Below are 1,334 nucleotides of genomic sequence, written 5' to 3'. Positions count from 1 at the left end.
GGGGGGGGGACACCAGCCACCACCCCCCCACTCCCTGGCCAATCTCAGCCATGTACCCCCATATGTGTTGCCTATGGCTGCATGATCAAAGACATTTGTCTTTTGAACTACTGTGATATAGGTCATATTTTACAGAACTCATCTGAATCTGAAGATTCGGATTACCATAAAAAGATGCTCTGTAGCTTAGTGGTCTGCAAATAATGACATGGACAGGATGTATATTTAAGGGAAGCTTCTGCTGCTCAAAAATTGATTAACCAGGACTTCCTATTATTATTACTACTACTACTGCTAATCGGTGCTTCCAATTCTTGGCACTGTACGAGTGCACAGCGAGAGACCATCCCTGACCTGACTGTCTATAGACTATAGAGACAATTAGATGAAAGTGAGAGACAGAAACACAGAGAAATCAGTGACTTGCTCAGGGTTGCATATCAGATCACCAACAGAACTGGAGTATTTGATTTAGTGCCCTATCCCACTGGACCACAGGCGGCTGGTAGGGGAGAGCATGGGAGGGCAGGTGCTCCACCAGAGATTGGCCACCGACTTGGCACTGCTCAGTCTGGGGCAGATTTTTTGCCATGCAGGCTGGTGGCATGTTGAGGGTGGAGGGACACTAAGCCATGGGACAGAAGTATAGTGTGAGAGAGAGAAGCAACCACCAGGTTCCAAGGCTCATGGGCAAATCAAAGGTTCAGCAGCCCCAAGGAGCCCAGCAGAGATTCCTCTTACCCAGGTGTGTCGGGAAGGGAGGGGACGAGAATTTCCCGCCAGTATAAAGAAGAGCCCAGGACAGACAGGAAGCAACCACGCAGAACCGGAAAGAGGAAGAGGAGGAGGTGGAGTACGCTAGCACATGCTGCAGGGAACTCTAAAAGCGCCGTTGAGTGCTGGTAGGAGCCTCCGGCAGAGAGCAAAACCCCAGCGGGGTTTCACAACCCAGTTTACTGGCCCCGGTGGGGAGTAGAACTGTTTGTTTACTGGCCGGGAGCTGGCTGAGCCCGGGGGTGAGAAGGGTACCGTAATAACCCTAATAGCGGGGCACTCTTGACTTTCGGGTACCGTAGTACATGTAATAGTGGCAGAAGCCAATAGTATGGACTTAAGCTGTTAAAAAGAAATTGTGGCAAACTCTACAAGAGGCTCTCAGAGAAAGAGAGAGAGCCAATAAAGAAGGACTGACCCCACAAAGGTCAGTTTTGGTTCAAAGGGTGGCTGCAGACAGCTGGAGCAGTGACACAGGCCAGGAGAGCCTTCTCTGTTTCGTGTTTTTTTTTTTTTGACCTTCTCTTTTCATAGTTTCATAGTTTCTAGGGTCGGAAGGG

Source organism: Gavialis gangeticus, unplaced genomic scaffold, assembly GCF_001723915.1.
Source record: "Gavialis gangeticus isolate Ggan-Ray unplaced genomic scaffold, GavGan_comp1, whole genome shotgun sequence".
NCBI lineage: Eukaryota > Metazoa > Chordata > Crocodylia > Gavialidae > Gavialis > Gavialis gangeticus.
The sequence above is the reverse complement of the archived record's forward strand: the minus strand, read 5'-3'. Positions refer to the sequence as shown.